The sequence below is a fragment of the Cryptotermes secundus genome, unplaced genomic scaffold (genome assembly GCF_002891405.2).
Source record: "Cryptotermes secundus unplaced genomic scaffold, Csec_1.0 scaffold2553, whole genome shotgun sequence".
Taxonomy (NCBI): Eukaryota; Metazoa; Arthropoda; class Insecta; order Blattodea; family Kalotermitidae; genus Cryptotermes; species Cryptotermes secundus.
In genome coordinates, this window is record NW_019745135.1 from 236,766 (window position 1) to 246,755 (window position 9,990).

At 39.6% G+C, this 9,990-nt stretch overlaps 1 protein-coding gene across 6 annotated transcripts in view; it reads right to left on the reverse strand.

Moving 5' to 3' along the window:
* LOC111875073 (coiled-coil domain-containing protein 142) overlaps positions 1 to 8,738 on the reverse strand; it is a 42,844-nt gene extending 34,106 nt beyond the window's left edge. For 2 of the 6 annotated variants that reach the window (XM_023871122.2, XM_023871124.2), the window contains exon 1: positions 8,586 to 8,728. The gene's annotated coding sequence lies outside the window, so the exon portion shown is untranslated. Of the gene's footprint in view, positions 1 to 1,106; positions 1,478 to 8,508 lie in introns of all 6 variants that reach the window. The other 4 variants (XM_023871123.2, XR_002844666.1, XM_023871121.2 and 1 more) reach the window with 4 other exon arrangements.
* Between the last annotated feature and the right edge of the window lie 1,252 nt (positions 8,739 to 9,990).

Genomic DNA, 9,990 nt, shown 5'->3' on the forward strand with positions numbered 1-9,990 from the left:
TCTTCCGAAATATGCATGGACAGACTCCACGCTAGTTCCGATATGTATATGCTTGTTCCAGAAATGTTAACCGCGGTTTTTACCTCTCTTTCTCGCTATGGCTATAAGACTAAGGGCTGAATGGCCAGGGCTTGGTTCCTAACAGGGACACGAGATGTTTCCTACTCCATAGTATCCAGACCGACTCTGGGGTCCACCCGGCCTCCTATATCATGGGCATTGACGACTCTTTCTTCGGGACGTGAAGTTTATCGGTCGCTTTCATCAAGTGCCGATGTAAAGAATGGTGGAGCCATACTCCATTCCCCCACACGTCTTCATGGCGTGGTGCTTAATTAATTAAGTTTAGGGAAATTTTTGCCTTTTTTTTTTAATTTTGCCTCACTCTAGCTATCCATACATACACACACGCACGCACGAACGTACGGATTTAGAAAGGAAGTGAACTCTGATGGATTCTAGAATTCAGATTATTTTATCTTTTTCTAAAAACTGTATGATTGTAATTTTCCATTTTACATAATTAACGTCTATCCCACTTGCATCAGGGGTTTGAAGCACCGTACTCATTCATTACTTACTATTAATGTCCGTCAGGGCACAACAAATAACAAGCCTCTTCTTGTGGAAACACATTACTTTTACTTTCAGGTTTTCTTTTTGCTAAGGCGAAAGACTCGTTTCAGATCACGTCCGCAGACTCTCGATGGTTTTCGCCCCCCCCCCCAAAAAAACGCAAGATTTTATCTGTAGCATATTAATTCCGTTGTTTTAGCTTGTGGCTCCTTTTACACGTTAAGTGTCCAACAACGATTTTGATCTGCCTCAGACTCTGTCCGCTAAGGAACACACACGCAAATAATACCGTGTATGTACGACCCACTAATAAGTAGCACCAATACCGTCCGCGCCTCAGAAGATTGCACGACCGCCTCGTTCGTATTATTCATGGTATAAAATTAGAAAAATACAAAGGTCGAGTGGCATGATGTTCGTATGTTCCATTAAAATCCGTCAGTTAGTTAAAAGAATTTAGATAGAAACACACGGACACAATAATATCATAGGACAGGGAAAGGTGCCTAATGAAACCGGTATATACTCACCGGAAGAAAATTGATGGTGGACGTCACTGGGCCACGCGGAGGACTGGCCATTCAGACAGCCACCTACCACAGCAATCGATAGCTGAACGGGCGAACTCACACTTAAAAGACTTGGTGCCAAGCGGTGCTCACATCCGCAGCGTTCCCCAAGTTCAAAGTAGGTCATGGTCCTAGCTTCCCACTGTCTCTATAGATAGGCGCTACCGACAGCTTTACAGTATATTCCATGGTATTAGATCACTTTCATCTTAGACAGAAGCCGAGAAACGATGCCTATTGTTGGCACTGCGACGCTTAAGTGTATATTCCGACGTTTCTGTTCCGAGGGTGCTAACTGCTTTATGTAATACCCAGAAATTTTATCATTTTTCCTGTAAATAATTAAAGTGTTAGATACGTAAAGAACATGGTGTAATATGAAATCCTCCGAAAATTTCTCAGTAATAACTGACAATGAGCTTATTATTCACATCTTATTACTTTTTCTTCTGTATAAATTTTAACCTTCAGTGACTTGCTGCATTGGTGTTCGAAGTATTGCCACACAGGCTCAGAACGAGACATTAGGGAGATAATACGCGTAATACACGAAAATATACTGACCTAGGGTATCGCAGTTTCCTTCAGTCCCTCCATGCATATACTGGGACAATACCTTAAAAAATACCATTAGTTTCTTCCATACCTTTCTCTCTTCATTTACAACCATTCTTACACAAGGAAAGGAACCGGGATAACTCTGTGGGTAGAACGAGCTACGGGCTTTAATTCCCGATAAAGAGAAGAGATTTCCTTTCTTCACAGCGTCCAGAACGGCTCGTGCCTTCTAACAGAGGGGTGCTGAGGGTTCTTCTCCGGAGATAAAGCGACCGACCAATCACCTCCACCTAATGCCGAAGTTAACAATGTGTGGATTTATGCCTTCACTCTCCCATAAATCTTCACGGCCTGGTGCTCAGTTAATTGTGAGCAGGAATAAGTTTCCTTTACACTCGAAACTACAACCTATTCAATTTAGAACTCTGAAATAAAATAAGGAAAATAAACCTCGTCGGCTTCTCTATGAGCCTGACATCCAGATGGTATTCATGAGAAGTCAGTCAGGAGGATTTCCCACGGATCCCAGCATGTGGCGTCAAGGTATTGTTCTATTTCATGCAACTAATTCTGTTATAAAAAATGTGAAATAGAACTAACTTTGCCTGCCGTGTAAGCCATTTATGCCTATTAGGAATTCGTTATCTGAACAATCCTAACAAAATATCCATACTGAAAACACAGCTAAAGTAAATTCATAAGATATCCCTTGTGCAGAATTCCTGGGTCAGTCCGATTGCGTGATGGAGAGCCGTTCTTCTCCGTTGCTCTCTACTGTTATTCCTTGATACATTCCAGCCGCTCCACCATACACGGAGTTCAGAAATAAAAATGGGAATCGTAGCTCTTAAATGAGTTACAGTAGATCTTCCATTACTTAATGGCATTGCGTCAACTAAAAATGTGATGTAATGAGCGTGAGAAGAGTTTTTCCTTAGTTTATTAAATTATTCTGTCTCAGCTGGATACGTCATTTAGTACTGAATACTGCGTTTATTAATCAATTGATAATTCATATTATTATGTATTGTTTGGAAGGATGATAGTCGATAAAGCGTTAGGAAATAAATAAATAAAGTTTATCTACAGGAGTATTATATAAAATTTCATTGTATTGCATTCTTTAATGAATTCCGAACATAGTTTATAAAGCCACTTCCCTATTGCATAGATTTCTAGCAACACACATCTAATGCTAGGCCTATTATTATTATTATTTAATTCACTTTGTGAATGCGTTGTTACTAACGTAGGCCTAAAGATCGCGTTCTATAGTCGGATATAACCTCAACGTTAGGCAACGTCACAATATTCGACTATAAACAAAATGCCTATTTCATACGTGACTTGTAGGTACGTCTCTGATGCATTTCCATAAGACTTCATATTCCTAGTTCCAACAGTTCATTAGCCAAAGCCAACAAACCTGAAGGAATTTTTCACACTGCCGCCATGTTGTCAGTTTACATTCTTCAAGAACATGTGTATAAAAGTTTCATTATTTTCTAGTATGTGTTACCATACACCATTTCAGGACACTAAATTATGAGTTACTCGTGTCACACCCATCACACAAGTTCGCCAGTCCGCCACGTTATTGACTATGGGAAAGAAAAAAGTGTGAGGGAACCCATTTTTAAAGTATTTCAGTGGCTAAACGTAAATTTTACAAGTGTGTCTGCTAAATCCCGACCGAGCGACCACCGCTTGTCGGCGAAGTTTAGTGACAACTTTTGCGGATAGGGTGTGGCGCGTGGTCAGCGCAACGAATCCCCACACCCGTTAATTTCGGTTTTCGGTCGGTATAGTTCGCTTGCGGACTAAAATCACGGAGTGTCAGCTAAATCCCGAGGCAGGAGGAGGAAATGAGATTTTTTTTAATTGAGTATGTACGTCATACAAGACAATTATGCACATGTGAGCTAAACATTAATTAGATTAAAGTTAAAAAGGAGAAGGAAATATAAACTAAGAAAAAATGGTTAGCGACAGCTAAGCTTGCATTTTCTTATTGCATCTGGTACTTCTCTTCAGCAGGATGAAAAATTTCAGTGAAAATATCTGAGTCACAGAAGTTCGAACTGTTTTCTATGTCTGGAAGAAATATCTTCTTAATTGTTATTAATGATCACTTAGTGTGTTAGCGAGTCTCTCCTGAGACTGCGTGCTGCGTACGTTAATTGTGGACCTTCTTCAGATCAAAGAATGTCCGCTTAACAGGCGCGCTTGTTGTTGGGGTCGTTAATAGCAATGCAGATAATTTTATTATTTCTGGTTCATAAATTTTCTTCGGACGATTAAATGATGGAAATTCATTTTTCAGACGAAGAGAATCAAAATACAGACCTTGCGACTTCAATTACGACTCATAAACAGTCGCTGAAAACTTCTTTTAAGGTTTAAAATTCTAGAAGCGGAAAGGATGTTAGTTTGAGAACTTCGTATTGGCAAGTATTCCTTCATAATGTCGATCATTATACAGTACAGCATGGGATGGGACGCTTTGGATTATTATTATTTTGCTCTTCGTTGACATTCTTTGGCTCACAGCAGGATATTCTGATTGTTCTGTATCTCCGCGAAAACAGCTCTCATTTTCTGAACAAATCTTTCCAAAACTGTTACGCCTCCCTATTGAAAAGACATACTGAAAAGGTTCCACTTCTTTAACCGATATTCAGTAGAACTTGGTTATAACGTCATCAAAGGGACCTAAAAATAGTGTCGTTATAAACGAATGTCGTTGTAACCGAAATGGGCACTTCCACAGTAGCCTTATGTTAGTCACGTAAAAATCTACCAAAAACCGAGTTAAAATGTTGCATTTTTTAGTGAAATACGTAGTTAAGTACAGACTAACGTAACATTAACGTGGAATTGCCCAAATGTGTAATATCAAAGACATATTACAGCGCTTTTCACTGACAATACACACAGTATTTCACGAATCACTTTAACTTTCTCTTCAATGCTTAAAACTTTCCTTTTCATTGCCATGTTTTCGCTACTGCACTTCTCTGGGTTTAGGCAGGAACACTATAGGGTAAGTAGACAATGTGAGGTCCTGTTAGACGAGATTCTAGGAAAGGAATGCAGTTAACAACCTGCCGCGTCCTCTTGCACTATTCACGCAGTCCCACCCCACACCCTTGTTTTCGCATAAAACCCACGCTCCTCTTGCAGCCCGCGGTCGTATTCTTCCAGGACAGTCACGTCAGCAAGTAGAGAAAGTGAGGGTGGGCAGACACATCGAACTTTCCCACGATATCAGAGAAATTCAGGAATGAAAATGACGTTACATACGAGGTTGATGCCTTTGTGCATGTCGTACTAAGCAAGGTATAAAAACAGTTGCTTTATGAGGAATTAGTTCGTACCATTGAATATTTGACGCAATAGACAAGGTGTCGCAGAAAACGATGTTGCTATAACCAAGTTTTACTGTAATTGCTTTTGGTTTGGATAATTTAGATTCTTGGGAGACTTGCGGTAACATTCCTTAAAATAGTATCAAAGTAAAATTATTGAAGAACTTCATGACATTCCCAAGAAGAAATACGTCTTTCACAGTCCTGTTCTTGCTTGCTTTAATTACGTGTAGATGCATCCTCAGCGAACACGAAGCAGCTGAAGCATGTTAACAGTTTCCGTTTGTCGAAAATAAGGGGGGCTTGGAATGTCATGCGCTCTCTTCTTCCTCTCAAGCCTGTACTCCAGCTAGTCTCATCAAGCTTGGGGGGTAGGGGGATGCCAACGTAAGTAGCAGGGAAATTGTTAACAAGCCAGCTGATGGAGGTGGTAGACGATATATTATCTGATCACTTCTCCTGCCAATATTGTAAAGCTCTAGTATTTAGAAGTGACAGTCCAGGAAAAGCTGGGCCGATAATCCTGTTGTCCTTCATTAGGCCACACCAAACGTTTAATTTTGGGCTATCTCGGATATGTTCTCCGTAGGCGTGCGGATTTTGCGTTACTCAGATCCGTACATTATGCCGATTAACAAACCCTGACAGATGAAAAGTGACCTCGTCTTAAAACGGGATGTTTCCAAGAAGTTGAGGGTTCGTGTCGATACGATCCAGCATTTGTAGCAAATTCCTGTCGACGAGGTTTGTCATCTGGCTTCAACTGCTGAACAATTTGCACTTTGTAAGGATGTAAACGAAGCCACTTATGCAGCACTCAATGTACTGTTAATGGTGAAACGCAGAACTGTCTTGATGCTTGGCGACTTGGTTTCCTAGGGCTTCTCTGAAACTCCGCTCGAATTTCTTCCACTTTCTCTTCAGAAACAGTTCGACGAGCTCCTCCAGATTGTTTTAGAACACTTCCTGTCACCAGAAACTTCTCAAACCAAACCTTAATTGTTCTCCTATCAGGTGCATCTCGTTTGTACTCTCGTCGATAATTTATTTACACTGATATTATTTTGTTTCCGCATACCACACTACTATAGCCAGCTCCCTGCAACTCTTCGTTAAATTTGGGCAACATGGCCGCGGTGACGTCACATGGCATTACTCCTGCCATCTCTACGTAGACGTACCCTAACTAAATGACAAATGGCCACCAGCATCTACAGCATGATCAATAAAATAGAATGCTACCATACCACCCTATGTGACCCCCTTCCCCCTCAACCTCCCCTCGACCATCGGAACCACCTGTTCCCATGAATAGCAATAAATAATTTTGCAACCATATCTCTTGTGCTGCAGAGGTTCTTACTCCTTTGTGTTCTTTTCTTCCTTTTCTGAATTGGGTTCAATATCACTTCACTCATATCCGTTTCAAAGGATATGAGTGAAGTGATACTGAACCCAGTTCAGAAAAAGAATAAAAGAACACAATGGAGTAAGAACCTCTGCAGCACAAGGGGTCAGGGTTGCAAAATCGGAAAGTTTCTCACCAGTGCCTGTAAAGTCATAACATTTCATTCATACCAATCCAAGATCTCCTTACCCAAATGCATTGGACATTGTGAACTATAACATACACAGAATACTTGTGTTTAGGAGAGCTGAAGGTGAGGAACTTGAAAGAAAATTCTGTTGCCATCAGACATACTTCTATTTACCTTCACATCTTTGGTAACAACTTACACTTGAAAGCCACACAGAACATAGCTTTTTGGTTACATTAAAGCATTATAAATCATATATGGCAAGCAGTAATACTGATGTTTCCATTTATTATTAATTTCATTAGAATGATGTTCAGTACTGGACAGGATTATATGGCAAAATTACAACATATCTTACAGAATACTGGAAATCTAATATTCATCTTTCATTTCAGTAATGTAGAGGATTATATGGCAAATTAATATATCTTACAGAATACTGGAAACGTGGTATTCATCTACCACTACAATACTGGACAGGATTATGTGGCAAAATTAATATCTTACAGAATACCGGAAATCTGATATTCCTTCCATTATAGAACTGGACAGGATTAGATGGCAAAATTAATAACACATCTTACAGAATACTGGAAATCTGACATTCATCTTCCACCTCAGTACTGGACAAATTGCAAATATAATAACATATCTTACAGAATTTTGATCTGTTTCATCCTGATCCCTCACATTAACAATATTATAAAAGGTTAATTATTTGTGTCCACTGTGCCTGGACATCAGTCACTCTGGATGGAATTAATTAACCTTTTATATCTCACAGAATATTGGAAATCTGATATTCGTCTTCCATTACAGCACTGGACAGGAATATCTGGCAAAATTAATAATTGATCTTAAGGAAATGCAATGATTATTGGAAATCTTATATATTCATGATCACCAGTTCAGTACTGGACAGAGTAATATGGAGAAAAATAAGAAGGAATACACCCATAATAATAAAACAGAATAATATAACTAAAATAATAACATAGGTATGTAACCAGTTGCCTACTTGTTTGGTGTCATGTTCTTCTACTCGTCCTCTCATGTTGGTCTTTACATCGCTGGCAGCTGGACTGCTACGGGCGACGGCATCTACAGCTGGCTTTACGCTGCTTCACTTATCATACTTACACACCTCTGATCTTTAGGGTAATGGGTTTTGTTTGGGCGCCACTAAACTGCTACTATCAATTTACAGATTTAGGAAAGGTGTGAAGGTTTGGTAAGGGGGTAGCGGTCGCGGGTAGCTAGTTCCGCTGGTAGAGCTAAGATTCTGTCCTCAGGCCATTTGGCAGGGTCTTGCTCATGAAGGGAAGTGGGATCTCCTGTTATAACACACACACACTTTGTTCCACAAGACACTTTATTAAACTATTGTCCATAGTGGACGCCACTACCGCACTAGATTGAATTCGCGTCCAAATGGTTTGCGATCTGAAATAAGACTTTCTGCAGAATCTGCGTTCGAATGGTTTGTGATCTGAAATACGACTTGCTTTTAGAATTTGGGTCCGAATGGTTTGAGATCTTGAATACGACTTTATTCAGAATGCTTTCTCCTCGAAACTCTCGGAGTCGACTCGGTCCACAAGTCAACTCGCTAAATTAAGACTGGCAATTTTCAAAAAATGGGAGTACACTAATTAAGTATTGCCCCAATCCGTTTAGGTATTACAGGGAATTTAGGCGCTAAAACTTAACGTAAAACCTGTCAGTAGCTTCGAGAAATGTTAAATGAAATAGATTTTGTTGCAAAGAGGCCTTAATCATTACATCCACCTTAGCCGCTACGAATTTGCAAAAGGTCGTGTGGATAAAATGCAACATCCATTCTTCTGCTACTGCCACATAATCATATATCTCAAACAGGGAAACTGACCGTATACATACCTCTCTCTTCACTCATTCTGAGTTTTCTGAACGACCTACTTGTGTTAATCCTTTTTAAAAATGAAATTGTAAGTCACCTTACGTGCTTCCCCCATTCTTGATCGATCTTGATCCTACTATTTGTGTACGCTGTTACAGACTCGCCATTTTGCTTCATGCGACCGTGGCGCTGCGTAGTGAGCGAGTCTAGAAATAAATGAGTTTTCCGTTTTTCAAGTAATAAACATTTTGAATCCAAACCCGTGGGTTGCACTAGAAACCCTCCTTGATATTTCTGAGAATGCAAAGAACTGATTCCATATACAAACACTATGAACTAAAATGCTACTGTTGGGGAAAATACTAATGCTACAGAAACTTCCTACAAGGTATCACAGCCACTGACTGGGAAAGATCATACTGTAGGAAGCAGAGAAATAAAAAACGTGGGATGTGAAGGGGTAGGTGCCCCATGTTATCTCCTCTCCTGTGGTCTATTGAATATACTCTGAAAATCACAGCTTATAGTAATTTATTTATGGCAAATCACTTATCAAAGCTACAACAGCTAGTGATTTCTTTACACAAAAGACAAGTTCTGGTTATGGGGGGGGGGATAAGCATCAGGCTTCTGGAAGATGAAGTCTTAAAGTTGTCTGTCTGTAGTCAATACAGACACCTTTACAGAATGTTACTTAAGGTTTTGTCAAAAGAAATGCTAGTGTTCAATATAAGAGCTACCAGTAATTCAGCAATATTCTGAGAATGTCTTAGTGGGTATATCTAAGAAAACCAAAACAAGCTAACATAAAATATCAGGAATGTAACGTGGGCAAAGGAACCTAGTTACTGTTTATTTTTTCTGAAGTTTTGAGGAGTATTATTTGAACAAATATCACAAACTATCAGAATCAAAACCTCAATCACTGCAACAGTACAAAATTATTCAGAAAATTTCTGTAACTTCCTGTTACGTACATCCCCCCCCCACTCACTCACTCACTCACACACACACACACACACACACTCACACACATATGCATGGAAAATTAACTGTGAGTGTCAGAAATAAGATTTGGGTAATGGAAAATGAAATATGTCAGGGATCTGATTTGGGCAACAGCCTTGCATTATTAGTTGTTATTCTTTCGCTTTTGACATAATACAGAAATTGAAAACTTATACATCGAAGTGTGATTGGGTCAATCGCATATCCAAAAACTTGTATATGTATGTTCAATGTAGGGTCTTCTGTGCAGCATTTTAATTTTAAGCTGCATGAAAACCTTATGGCCACTTTTCCATCATTTATGCCTTCAAGAAGGTAGCAAGTTCCTCCAAACGGTGGTAATTTTTAACACTCTGATTCCACAATGAGTATAGACTTCCACGAAAACCTCAAGGTCTCATACTGTACATACATAATTCAAATTAATAAAACATATCTCCTATTGAGAATCGTGGACTCAGCATGACGCGATAACGCACGCATTGCCAGCAACA